We start from the raw sequence: 13,227 nt of genomic DNA on the forward strand, positions 1-13,227 counted from the left end.
CTAGTCAGATTGTCTGGGAAATTCTAGTGATCCGAGTTGATGTCAGCGTTGCATTACTTTGGATTTGAAATCAGCGCAGCTGAGGAGAAGATAAAGATTAGGGGATGAATTTTGGCTTGTGGGGGGGAGGGAAATGCCACGAAGTTGGAAGTAGGATGAATTTTGGCACCTCACACTCGAACAGACAGTACAGTATACAGTTTGGTTTAAACTAAATAAGTAATAGAAAGTATCTGCAAAAAAATACATAGTTTATGCTGAACAAGGTCACAAAAGCAACCATTTGAACCTCATTATTGAAACGTTCGGGAATCAATATGATATATGTCGACATTAAACATGCACGCAAATAACAACAAAGTTCTTATCTCAGGCAGACGTGGGTGAAAGGATGGGGGATACAAGAGCAGCAACACGGACCAATTTGGCCTCCCTTGACGTAATCGCTCCGGAAACGCCGTGTCAAGAGATGTCGAAATGACATCACTATCAAGTGGATCGCCTAACGATCAACCAGGATGTTATGTACACAACCTCGCTTTGTCACCGACAGAGACAAGTGCCTTGAGTTGAAAGCATAAAAAAAAAAAAATCTCTTGCTGAGATGAGCGATTTAAATGCATGTGCAATTTAGCACTTGGTCAAACTTGAAGATGAAGATTATTAGACTGTAAAAGAGGCAAGACTGAGCACAAGCTGATCCATACAAGGTTTTCTGGCTTGGAAGAGCTAAACAAACAGAGATAACTCTTCTTCATACACACGCATTGAGAAAACGCTCTGGCTGTGGTTTCCCTGGAGACGCAATTGAGTTACGCTGCCCGAGGCGACAAATGGAGCCTGCGGTTAGTGCGCCAGGAATGGAATCCAATCGAAGAGAATCAAATAGAAGAGAAGAAAGAGATAGCATTTTCCAGCAGCTATCCTAAAACAACTTTGACATGAAGATGTTGTGATAGGACCAAAGAACAATTGGTCCAAGCATTTTCTTATACATTTTGGATTGCTTGCACAGGAAGTAAGCTCATGACTATCTTTACACGATTTACAGCGGCAGAGGTCAAAAGAGTACAGAAATATTCTGCTCAAGTAAAACTATAAGAGATAATGGAAAGAGGAAACATAAACCCAACTTAAAATTTGTCACTTAAGGTGAAAATGAATCATTTTCCGAGCAAAAAAATTACGAGATTTGTTCACAAATAGAATTGCAATTTACATGAGAAAGGCAATATTTTTACACTAAGTGGTAATGTTATGAAAACACCAATACAAAGTTGCAATTTCATGAGAATAATCATGGTTTGATCATGTGAGAAAAAAATAGTGAAGTCACACTTATTTTTTTTTTAAGGAAAATTAGGGAATATTTTTAGAATAAATTCATAACTGTTCAAGAAAAAGTTGCAATTGTTCAAGCAAAAGCAGTCTAATTCTTATGAATTAAATAAAGAAAAAGTCAGAATGCCTGTGTCTGTAATTATATGTGAAAAAAGATCACAAGTTTATGAGAATAAATTTGGTAGTATTTTTTGTCAATTAAAGTCAAGCATTTTTCATTAAGATAAAGTCAGATTTTTTTCTTAAAATAAACAATCGGAATGTTTAAAAAAAAACAAAGTAGTAATGCTACAGATAAAAAGTCAAATTCTTCTAAGAAAAAGTTGGAATCTTTTGAGAATTATGTACTAATTACAAGAGAAACCACTCTGATTCTTACAAATATGATAAATATATAAATTTTTTTAAAGTGTGTGTGTGTGTGGGGGGGGGGGGGGTACTCTATTATCAGAATAAAGATGGAATCTCGGGAATAAAGTTGTATTATATTCTGAGAAAAAAGTTGCAGTCTTTCAAGAATAAATCAGTATCTTCCTGAGAAAACAATCAGATTCTTTTAATTTTTAAACACAAAATAAAAAGAAATCATAGGATTCTTATTGGAATTAAGTCGATCAAAAAACCAACAAGGCTTGAATATTATAAAAATCGATCCTCAACGCAGTCAATGCAAATGAGTCTTATGTTCAACAAACTATTGAAAAAGAAGAGAAAAAAAGTGTGAGCCTTTAAACTGCAGTTTAAGATGACTCTCACGTTTGCGATGCTAGCAGAGGTTGCCGAGGTTAAGATGAGGTGAATTGTACTTGAGTCAAATTTATGCTTCGTCTATGCGGGGCAACTTTGTCTTCAAGGTTCAACAAGGTCAGGGATGAGACGTTGATTGACTTGCATCACCTGTTCCTGTTCCTGCGTGCTTCCAATCACTCATGCATGCTCAGCAGCACTTCACGCTCGACAAAAGACGAATGAAAAGTGAATTCTGGCTTCCGCTTGAGCCGCAAACGGGCCATTCTTTCCCTCGGCTGCCAGAGATAATAGATGAGCTTCTCTATTGATCAGAAATGGTCTTTCTCCTTTTATTGATCGCTCACAGGCGGGAGGAGTCTGTGCTCCATCAAATAGGGCGTCTTCAAAAAGAGCCTGACGGGGATTAGCTGATTTTCATTACCAGTGAGGACTCCTTGTGCATCCACATTACTGCAGTAAACCCAACCCAGAAGGAACCAGTGGATTTTCCTCCTAAAGAAATTACACACAAGAGCTGAAGACAGCGTTTTTTTATTGAACATCACAAAAAAATTATGTTAATGTTGGATCAACTTCATGTTTTAAATTCGGCATGGAACCGATTATACATTATGTTATTGAGTAAAACCAACCAATAAAGACATTTAGCCCCTAAAAAAAATTACTGTCGACTTTACATACTTTTCAAACAATAGTATTAGGCATACACATTACGAGAATAATGTAATGCTGTAAACATTCTTTTAATATCACAAAAGGAAAGCCAGAATATTTTGAAAATAATATTTGCGTAAAAGGTTGAAATTGTACGAGAATATAGTCGTCAGTTGGAATATTGGTACAAATTTGTCGGACTTTTCATCTTGCGAGAATTATGCTGTAATTTCATGAAAGAAAAAAAAAGGACAACTTGGCCTATATGGAATACTACAGTTTCCAATTCAATAATTAGAGAGAGACTGATATGTTTTTCTTTCCCGGCCGATACCGAGTCAAGGAGCCAATAATCGATATTTGGAGATATTTTGGAGATGATATAAATTTTCTGTAAAAAGTAGGTAAAAATTATTGGTGTCAAAAAAAATCAAATGCCAATCTTGACTTTGTTGTCTTAAAACATGTTTATTTAGCAATTTTTCAGACTTTTCAAAATGTTTTTTTTTTTTTTATCTTAGACAAAAGATTTCATTTTAAACAAAGTTCAAGGAGCTCCCAAGGTTATTAGTATGTCTTGAAAAGTTAAATGGAAACTTAAACAAGTCAATACTATAGCTCTCTATAGTTTTCTAAAGTATTTTTTTCCAAAATTTAAAAATACTTAAAATCTTAAACTTTCACATTTATTTGTTTTAATGTCAAACAAAAACAAATGGTTCAGAAGGATCCCAGAGTCAGAATCATCTCTTGTAAAGTTAAATAAAAATTTTAATAAAGTTCCCTGAGATTAAAATGGTTTTAGATTGACCTTTTATCGACTTTCAGATTATTATTATTTTTTTTAAAGGAAAATACTAATATTTGTCCCCAAAAAATCAGTCAGGCCGATTACCAGTCTGTTTCTATCATTAATACGCAAAAGTTTAAAACGTCATTGTGTGTATTAGAGTTTTGCAAAATTTATCATCACAATAAAAAAAAAAACAAAGTCATGAATCTGTATTCCAAGATGTTTTCCAAATCATTCTAAAGAATTTGTATTTGAACTCCCTGTAAAACAAACACACTAGACTCCACAATCCATAACATTCCAAACCCCGACGTTGTCAGCAAGGCGCCACACCAGAATACCATACAGTAACAGTAATAGTGAACATCCTCATTAAGTGACAGTACGGGATGCCGCTTGTGGCAAATCCTCCGATCCCTTCTCCCTGATTTCAACAGACACCTGTCAATCAATCCGACGTGGATGGAGACGAGGTGGCCCTAATCAGAGCTGCGCAATGTACCTTGTACCGCTTGACATATTGATGACATCATGCTAAGAAAACACTGCCAGTGACGCCACTTCCTGAGTGGATACATGAGGCAGGACACAAACAATTACCATGTCAGACATCTAATTGCTTTGAGCAATTTATGAATGAATGAATGAATGAATGAAGCAGTGGCAATGGAAAACCTTGATTGAGAAGACCCAATTTGTAGTTTTTGACTCCAAAAAGGTGGTCTTCCTTTTACTGTAAAAAAGAAAAAGAAAAAAAAAGAGGTGTATCTGAATGGCAACTGAGGTCTGTTCAAGGATGTAAACGGATGGATGGATCGATGCACATTTTGGTAATCTTTGTCTAAAACGCCTGACATTTTCCCAGTTATTTCCGCCACTTAAGTTTGAAAGTGAGCTCCAAACTTTTGCTCCAGTGGCTCGGGTGACCTGAGAGAAACTCACCATTTGAAAAAAAAGCTTCCGTTTATTTGTTTTGCCTCTATTTTTACTGACGGACCGCGGGTGGTGGCAGCTGTCCCAACACAGCTGGAAATTTGACTTGGGGGGGGTCTGCAGGTGTGTTACATCCACCTTTCTGTTTGTGTGCGTGCAACCGGGTGAGCAATGGTTTCATCTTTGTTTTTGTTTCATTAGCTCCTCCAAAATTATCTCGCCCCATCTGCTCACAGACCTCAAGTTCCCCTCCCATCACTACCGCCACGCTACCTCTCATTTCTCACCAGATTCCCTGACACGACCCCCCTGGCGCTCGTCCCTGACACGCAAAGGTGCGCTAAATCGCTGCAAAGTCAGCGAAAAAAAAGAAAAGATACAGAAAAATCATCCTGGTTGTCCGCCCAGGGCTAATTCAAAGTGCAGCGGCTGACTTGCTGAGTCATGGTTGGCCATATATTGCCCTTTCCTTGTGAAATAAATAAAATTTAAACGCATGTGGTGAAAGATGACAACATCAACATTTTGGAATATTTTGAAATAGAACATGACACTTGTCCATAGCCCATTTGAATGATGTTGCCAACCAAAACAGCAGCACCTATTGAAGCATGTCTTGTAAATGTACAGAATTAAAGATAATTTACAGGCTGCCACATGTAAACACCACAGATGATCAAATCTTGGTGAAGCAGCATGTGGCTCATTATTGAAGATTAGTTTTAATCACCGCCTTCACTTTCTACATAAATATAAAGTAAACCCTTCTCCATCACAGTTTCCAGGTCGAACATCCGTATTTGCATGTAGGTATCATTGTTTTCCACTAGGGGTTGCCATCCGCACATTCCACCCTATAGTATTTATGAGTCTGAGTGTGTGGGGATTTAAAAGGCAGGGCCTGGCCTTGATGAGTGACGTGGGAGTCAGCAAATGAGAGTATGGAGTAGGCTGGCTGTTAATTGGCTAAATGTCAGCCAGTCTGTGTGTTAAACACAGATGTGGCATCAGCATCTCCTGCATGAACGTGCAAGTATTTGGATGTCGATGTTCAGTATACACAATTTATTTGTCTTTGTCTTAAAGTTTTGATGTATTTTTCTACAAGGGTTTCTTTTAAATTCAAATGTAGCTTGACATATATAATTTTAAACCAGTTATATTGTTTGGTAATAGCATTAATAAACACCATTCCTAATTTGCTGCTGAGCATATAAACAACCCTGCACACTATTTGCGGAAATATGCTAGGTATAAATGAAGTAACAAATTAGTATCATCAACATTCTTTAGTACCATTTATTGATCTTTCGGTTATATGTTTTAATTTGGAGTTCCACTTTTTATTTCCTGCCGGAGCAAAAGTCTGTTCTCGCAGAGTCCCCCAATAAACCCCACAGACAGGTTTAGGAACAGAAAGTAACAAACATAAAGGATGATGCAGGCTGATATTTCCCTCAGGAGGAAGCCAAGCAGAGTTAAGGGAAGTTGAATTTCTTCAAAACAATGCTGCTGAAAATCATTCAAGATTTAGTTTTCTACAGTGAGATTGCTATTATCATCAATACTACTATCATTATAATTATTAGGGTCTAAGCATGCTGTGCTGAGATATTTCATTCTATGCAAAGAAATTTGCCGCTTTGAGGATTTTTTTCCAACAGAAAACTCAATAAACATCAGCTTGTGGAGGCCACAAATGTTTTAAAATTATTTTTTTTGAAATTGGTAGGGATTTGTATCATGAGTTGACCCACAAAAAATCTTAAGAAGCCATGCCCAAAAAGATAAAAAAAAGTCTGCCAATGTTGGTTGGAAGCACCCATTTAGGGTCATTTTTGGCCATTTCCAGGGGTTCTTCAAAGACAAACATGTCATAGAGATTTTGTCCATTGACATTGCTACCAAATTTGAACCAAGTATACTAGACAGATGGATGACACAAAATTGCAAAAATGTTGAATTTTTTCATAGTATGTAGACAGAACATGGTAGTGAAGTTTGATGACATAAAACTGAAAAAATATTATAACTCAACCAAAATAACTTTTTGAAAATGTTGCCCCCAAAGCCAGTATCACTTAGAAACAAGGCATTTGGTAGTCATGTCTATTATGAGTAAACCCTTAAAAAAGCCAGCCATTTTGGTTTAAGCGGTTATTATAAGATCACTCAATATTTACAAGGGTCCTTCAAAGAAATACTGGTACATGTTCTAGAGATTTGGTCTAATTGCTACCAAATTTGAACTATGTGTACGAGACAGGTGGTCCTTCATACTCTGTATATTTCCTCTAGACATCATTTAACAACTTCCACTGATGACAGCCTGTGTTTTGTATTTTCCTCATGAATAATTCATTAGTTTCAGGCAATAGGCCTACTGCACAGTATGTGCATCTATGTGAGTGTACCATCTGATGCAGATCCAAATCATAATCTCATCATTACCTGAACAATCTTTGATGAGCGTATTACCATTGATTTGTGCCACTGTCAACCAAAAAAATTTAAAATAAAATAACTCAATTAGAAGGCAAATCCATTCAAGGCTGACAAATAAATTGAATGAGAACCAATTGACGTGTTGATTTCAAACTGAGTTACATGCATAATGATTGGAATTCTGCTGTGCAATAGCGTGAACAAACAGGTGGTCTCCCAGCGGGGCGGACAGCTCGGCAAAGGTCTCCACTGCCAGGACACTGACAAGTGCGGGTGTTAGAAGATTAGCATGGCAAAAGATGCTGCTAATTGGCTGGAAAATCACATTCTAGGAGTAAAGTGTCAACGACGTGCTATGTGGCGACGTAATGTGTGAAATATGTGTTGGTTGTAAAGTTCATAGGGTGTAGTACAGTATGCAAATACTGTAAAGGTCATGGCGAAAGTATTAGTCAAGGGATCAAAAGGTTAACTTCCCTGAAAATATGAACACTGAAAAAAATAGTACAGTCGGTGTTTCAGTGCTAGTCTATAGCAGCTAGCTGCCATCCGTATCTTGATTCTGAATGTCCGTCCAAGTACGAGAATGTAGAAATCCGAGAGGACCATTGAAACCAAGATCAATTGCCATTGGTCTTGTAGCATCCAGTAAGTCCAGACATGATGTCATTGATCGGTCACCAATAAAGCCAGTTTGGTGTCACATTAGACACCATTGATCGCCTCTCAAACCTGCAGCTCGCTTGGCTTGACCGCCACACAGTTTTTTTTCCATGCCCTGGAGCTTATTCAGCAAGCAGCTATGTGACACGTAGATATATTTAAAAGATAATAGTGCCTTGCTTGCATTTGCACCGGGATAGATACTGTTGATGGGGCTTGCTGTGCAATAAATGTAATGAAACACGTTGACCTTCACAAGACGTTTAACAAGCCTCGTACGGATAACAATGCAGCAGTTAGATCATTAGTACAATTTAAATGGTGTTTTCCCTCATTGAGATATTTTAACTGCTTTATTTAGAAATGTTAAAACAGCTCCCAGACGTCTTAGTAACATGCTGAGTGCGGTTTTCATTAGTGAGCATCAAGACGAAGCAAGGAGGTTGCAAAAAAGTAAGTGATACTTAAAAACAAACCAAAAAAACAAAACAAAGGAAGACCATACTGCATCATAGAGGGCTTTAATGCAGATTCCTTTAATTCTGTAGCCAAACCACTGAGACTGTCGTTTCGCTCTTCTTCAAGATCATCATAAAAACAGCTAATGCTTTAAGGCTGACTCTTTCAATTTCCCATCGCTTTAACTACCTTCAACTGGAAAGTACAAACAGATTTCAGCACTTCAACAAGATTGTCACAAAACCGGGACATCCAGCATAATCACTTGCCTTAATGCAGTAATTTTCAATCTTGACACTTCAACATTTTGAACAGGAATGACAAACAACCTTAATTGCAGTTTACGCAGCACTTTCTCAAGGCTATTACGGATATTACTCAGAAAGACTACTAGCGACTCTTATAATATCTCAACACTACCATTTTACGCAAGAGTTCTTAGTCAGAATCGTCATAAAAACGAGACCGTCCAGCATCACAAATTGCTTTTAACATTCACCCTTTCAATATTTTGACACTTCACCATTTTTTAACAAGGACTGACAAATGACTTGGAATGCCTTTAAAGTAACGCTTCATCAACATTGCCACAAAACGAGACAGAGACAGTACAGCATCGTTGATTGCCTTAAAAGCAGACTTTTTCCATTACTGTCATTTTCACCATTTTAACACGAATGACCAATGACACTAACACTTGGTAAGGTTTATAAAATAACAACAACAGGAACATCCAACACCATGATTTAAAGCACACTCTTTCAAGTTCTCACCTTGTGACCCCCCACCACCCACCCGCGCACCCATTTTGAACAGGAACGACAAACCACCTTGATTACCCTTTAAACAGCACTTCGTCAGGATGTAGCTTGGCTGCAGAGTCCCAAAATTAAACAGTGGTTTAATTTCACGCCCGACTGCGCTCGCACTGCACACAAATAGCGAGCACCTCTGTTGCAGTACACTCGTAAATTGTAGCGGTAAATACTGGCGACGATGTTGAAGTGTCTTGGGGTGGAGGTGAAGTTAAAAAATCAGAGCACGGGGCAGCAAAGGGTTAGGCAGCTAGTATGAACCTTTCGTGTTAAAGTGACACTGAAAGGCGATCTATCCTTTTGAAGTCAATAAAATGTGAATACAGCCCAAATACTCGGCGACAAACCAAGATGATGATTTTCCCCATCGTGGTTCCAGTCAGGTTGCAACCTTTTACAGACAGCCGTCTCTATTTACTCCAGCTTTCAGTGACATTTACACAGCTCCAGTTCAGATTGCTGCAGGCTAAAGTTGCTAACTGCCAAGATATACTGTACACTAACACAGGCGCCACGCTGCGCTAGCTGCAATTAGAAGACTACTGAGGTCAATGCAAATGGAACCCAAATGCAAATTATATGCACTACCGAACAAAGTTAGAGGCTCACCTCTCATTAAAAAAAAGCATTGTGCTTTAATTCATATTCTTTCTATTTTAATTTTACCATTGTGAACAGGGATGAGGAATTTCAAACCTAATTGACCATTTTTACAGCTACAGCCAAATTTGACATTGACATAATAATGAGCTATATTTTTCTCTATTTTTTGTAATAGGCTACAGTGCATTTTTAGCATTAATATATTATTTGGATTATCCCCTAGACTGACATGAATATTTTACCATTTTGAACAGAACTTGGGAATTTCAAACCTAACGCATAAATGTGGAGCTTTATTTATTTTTCTCCAGTTTTTGGTAAATTGGTAATTTTTTTGTAATAAGATGTCATGGAGCTCACCCCCTTGAGGTTGACTTACAAGCATGAATTTCAAACAAACTTTTTATACACAATTAGTTTTTGAGAAGTCATGAGTTTAATCAGCATAACATTCAACCACTAAAACTAATTTAGGAATGCACGTAAGTGACTATAAACGGACTATTGTGTAATCTCAATCAAATAAAACAATTGAAGGAACTTTAGTGATCCTAATGTGAGATGTTTCGTAAGTGCTTTTCAATCCAATTTATGTAAGATCACAACCCACGGTAGATAACTTAATAACATATTTCTTACCACTGTAACCATGTTGGAATGGGCTTTAAAAGAGATTAAACCGTAAGACACCAGTGGATTGTGCACAATCGATTGGTTTTTAATTATGACTGGGGGCAACAGAGGGAAAATGGAGTGTGCCACTTTGCTCCAAGCATTTGATGCAGTATCAAATCGTTGGTGACAACAAATTTATGACATGCATAAACAGGAGTCCAGAAGTCAGAGAAAGGTTCTTCCTTCCAATGTAACTAAAGAAAAAAAAGATAATTAATTTTCTAAAATTTTAAATTTTTTAAAAAACACTACAAAACAAATCAGCTAATCCTTGAATCTCAATTGAAACTGAAACAAAAATACAAAATAGCATTAGTATGGTGAATGACGCTGATTACATCCACACACCCAAGTAATCATCAACATCCTACATTGAAATAAACACGTTGCTTGTCTAACATGTCTATTGGCTTACACGGAATTATAAACAGGGAATTGTAATGTCATATGGAAGAAAAAGCTTGATTCCACTAGAATCTTGTTGACTCTACCACTGTGGCCGCCTACACACCGCCCTCGAATACTGCATCACTCACTCACACACACACACACACACACACACACACACACACACACACACACGCACACACACACACACACACACACACACACACACACGCACACGCACACAGGTTTGCCTCTGTGTATTATGAGGACATTTTTTCCAAACCTGTTTAATTGTGTATTACGGGGACACCCCTTTCCGCTAATGCCAGAGAGATGGGACTTGCACCCCAAATTTTTTTTTGGGGTCGTCCAGGGAAATTTCACTTCAAAACTTGAAAAAACTCAACGCACAAAAAAAAGAAAAACCTGAAAAAACAGTAATTATGAGGACATAGATAATGAGCTAAATAAGCCACGCCCATGGCAAAAATGGTAATTATGAGGACCAACTCACATTACAAGGACAAAGTTTACACAACACACAGCAACCATGTCACTGAAGTGACTTGAAAGTTCTGGCATTCTGGCGTTACACAAACTGAAATGACATTGATGTGTAATGACTTACCTGATATAAGGTCGCATTGTTGTGCATAACAATACTGTGAAATGCAAAGTCATACCTGATCCTTGAGCACCATGTTACAACTTTAGGACAGACTGAAACTGGTATGTTAATAAAACAATGCTTCTTATGTGAACAGGTTATCTAGGTCAAGCACATCTTTGTAATGGATAAGTTAGACATGAAACCAGATGCAAAAGAGTCAGTGAACATTGAACATTTTATTCTTTAAAACATGACTACCTCTCATCTTAAAGATGAGCAGTTTTCTAATAGCTCATTACTGGAATACCTTCGGATTTCAGAATTTCTGAAACAGGTTCAATGTAGGAAGTGTCCGAAGTACTGTGAGAATCTGGAACATATTCCTCTGCTGATGAATCCTCACTTGAACTGGATACATCAGCAACCTAATTTTTTAAACAAAAACAATTATTACATACATACAGACATACATATACATATTGTCGCTGTCCTGTGAAAAACACTTCCACCATATTTTCCAGACTATAAAGCGCACCGTGATACAAGCCGTGCCGCCAAGAAGGATCGCTACCGGAGAGCAGCCCGCGACCTAAAAATGGAAACGTGTTTTTCACAGGACAGCAATGATATCCATATATACAGTAGACGCACACATACATGTGCATATATACAGCGGCTCTAAAATTGACACCTGCCGGATGCGGGTTAAAGTTCCTTTTGGCGGGTGGTCATAAATATTTACTAGCTTTACTTCGCTGTTACTTAGTGATGTTACACTCGAAGTAGAAGCTTGAGACAAGTGTCGAGCGCTCGCGGCAGAAGTAGCTCCCGCCATTGATGGGCTAATGTGCTAAAGTTCATTTACCAAAGATAGGTGGTCTTCATCATCAAGCAGTTTTGCATTTTTTTTTTTTTTGCAATCAACGGGATATGTGCCAGATGCTGGAGCAAACTAGAAAAGCATTTAGAACCTTAAGTTTGTGCATATAATGTACTAAAGATTATTATAAATCTAGTCACCACATTTATTCGAAAGATGAGATGAAGCATTTAACAAGAGGGATAGTTAATATGCTTAATCTATGGCATTGCCCCTAAAACGGGTCTTGTGTGATACAGTCCTTCAGTTACAGTAGACGTTTTCTATTTTACTGAGTCAGACAGTCGTTAAGATTGAGACAATTGCTCAACATTTAGCTGCTTGCAACTAAAGACAGCGGTATAAACATGGGTCATAATTTATCCTCTTGACTAAATTATATTCATTCAATGAAAATGCCTGCACTATTAATCCTGGTTGCGTGAAACAAAGATCCATTGCAGATACAAATAACACACAAGATAAAATACCCATCATGCCAGTCCATTCTAGTGCAGCGAAAGGTCCAAAACATAAAGCACATTTATCCAAGCTTGATACAAGTGAATAAACTACCTGATGTTTACACTTCTGTTTAAAAAAAAATAAAAAAATTATAGCGAGTTCACCTCTAAAATCCACCATAAATAAATTAATGGGAAAAAAAGATCACTACAGTGCATAATCTAAATCACCAAACTGCCAACAAATCTTCAATTTGAGATATTTTTAATGTTGACTTGTAGAAATTTTAGTCCCATACAAGCGTATTGTTGGATACAGTATTTTTAACGTCTTGGCAATACACATTGCATAAACAATTGTTGTGATTATATTTGTTAGTTATATAGTTTAGCCCTAGCATCTACTCTACACTCTTCACTCCTAACGTCTTGCTTCTGAAAACTGATTTCAACATCAATATTCAAAAAGAAATCTCGTCACCTGGTCAACTTTGTCTGTGACAGCTACGTCTTCAGCTATGTCTTCAGGTTGTGCGTCAGTTCAAACCTGGTACACATGAAGAAAAAAATACATATAAAATTCAATTCTTAGTAATACACAAGACTGTACCTGTGCATGTACACAGTTACAGTACATACAGAACAATGAATAGGTTAAAGTATTGTGAATGCAAACTCATTTTATTTGCCATTACAAAAATAAATAAATAAATCCTTCTGCACTACAGGTTTGTGTAAATTGGTGACGTCTATTTTTCACAATGAAACAAAAACAA

The 13,227-nt window shown here is 37.3% G+C and overlaps 2 protein-coding genes across 8 annotated transcripts in view; both read right to left on the reverse strand.

The window, feature by feature from the left end:
• The window catches only part of slc8a1b (solute carrier family 8 member 1b), a 143,921-nt gene that overhangs the window by 55,189 nt on the left and 75,505 nt on the right, over window positions 1-13,227 (reverse strand). The window lies entirely within an intron of this gene.
• LOC144061565 (uncharacterized) overlaps window positions 10,765-13,227 on the reverse strand; it is a 13,456-nt gene continuing 10,993 nt past the window's right edge. For all 3 annotated transcript variants that reach the window (XM_077582134.1, XM_077582132.1, XM_077582133.1), the window contains 2 exons: window positions 12,933-12,998; window positions 10,765-11,553 (listed from right to left, as the gene is read on the reverse strand). The gene's annotated coding sequence lies outside the window, so the exon portion shown is untranslated. The remainder of the gene's footprint in view (window positions 11,554-12,932; window positions 12,999-13,227) is intronic.

This window comes from Vanacampus margaritifer, chromosome 12 (genome assembly GCF_051991255.1).
Source record: "Vanacampus margaritifer isolate UIUO_Vmar chromosome 12, RoL_Vmar_1.0, whole genome shotgun sequence".
Lineage (NCBI taxonomy): Eukaryota > Metazoa > Chordata > Actinopteri > Syngnathiformes > Syngnathidae > Vanacampus > Vanacampus margaritifer.